The 1,392-nt window shown below is 37.5% G+C and overlaps 1 pseudogene; it reads left to right on the top strand.

Annotated features, from left to right (window-relative positions):
* Positions 1-291: 291 nt before the first annotated feature.
* LOC115523440 lies at positions 292-731 on the top strand (annotated as a pseudogene).
* The last annotated feature ends 661 nt before the right edge of the window (positions 732-1,392 follow it).

Consider the following 1,392-nt stretch of genomic DNA (forward strand, 5'->3'; position numbering starts at 1 on the left):
CTCTTATGTCCATCAACAAGGGAATGGATAATAAATGCGGTGTATTTATACAATGCAATGTACACAATTTATACAATGCAATGGCACTACAATAAAAAGAATGGACTCCAATCCTGCAGAACACCATGAGTGAATCTCATAGAAAGTTGTTGAGCAAGAGAAGCCAGACACAAAAGGATGCATATACACTTTATAATTCCCTTTATATGATGTCCCAAAACAAGCAAAACTAATCAATGGAGACAGAAGTCAGAATAGTGATGATCGGCACTTGTGTGCTGGATTGCCAAGATGTCGTTCCCCAAGTACCAGCCATCGCGCCTGGCCACCCTATCCTCCACCCTCGACCCAGCCGAATACAGCATATCTCTGGAAGGCACAAGCCAAGCGTTTGACCACAAGAACCCGACTTAAACGGGAGTACCTGCTTCAATACAATGACCCCAGCCGCTGAGGGCTCATCGAAGATCCTGCCTTGAATCGTGGGACCTATGCAAGATCAGCAAATATCTATCCGAATTACAGACCTACTCCCAAGACCTTATTCTTAGGAGCTCTGTTTGGAATTGGGCCCCTCTTCTTCTGGTATTATGTTTTCAAAACTGACAGAGATAGGAAAGAAAAACTGATCCAGGAAAGAAAATTGGATTGAACATTTAACATTTCATATTAAGTCTGGCAATGATGACTTTATGTATTATTGTTTAAATAAATCTTCTATTAATCATTAAAAAAAAGAATAGTAATGATCTCTGCAGGAGTCTGCTGACTAGGAAGGGGCACCTTCTAAGTATTAAAAATGTTCTAAATCTTAATCTGGATTGTGTTGCACAGGTGCATATGAATATAAGCAATGATCAATATGTATATTTATGATTTGTGCACTTTTTGTATGTTACACCTAAATTTAAAAGTAACATCTTTCCTCCTAGGTATTTACCACAGAGAGATTTATACATAAATATTCATAGTGGCTTTAGTCATGATAACCCCAAACTGGAAATTACCCAAATGTTAATCAACATTTGAATGAATGAACAAACTATAGTCCATTCATACAACCGGCTTTTTTCAGCAATAAAAAGAATTGAATGACTGATAAATACAACAACATGGATAAATCTCAAAATCATTACATTGAGTGAAAGAAGCCAGAGAAAAAAGACTACATATTATATGATTACATTGATATAAACTCCTAGAAAATGAAAATGAATTTATAGCAACAGAAGTAAATTGGTTGGTTGATTGTCTGAGTAGAGGGAGGGACTGACTGAAAAGGGAGACGGGGAAAACTTGGGTAGGGGAAGGAAATGTTCTGTATCTTGAAGTGCCAATGGTTTCCAGACGCATACATGTCTCAAAATGCAAATTGTACCTCTTGAAGGGATG

The sequence above is a fragment of the Lynx canadensis genome, chromosome C2, assembly GCF_007474595.2.
Source record: "Lynx canadensis isolate LIC74 chromosome C2, mLynCan4.pri.v2, whole genome shotgun sequence".
NCBI classification, from domain to species: Eukaryota; Metazoa; Chordata; class Mammalia; order Carnivora; family Felidae; genus Lynx; species Lynx canadensis.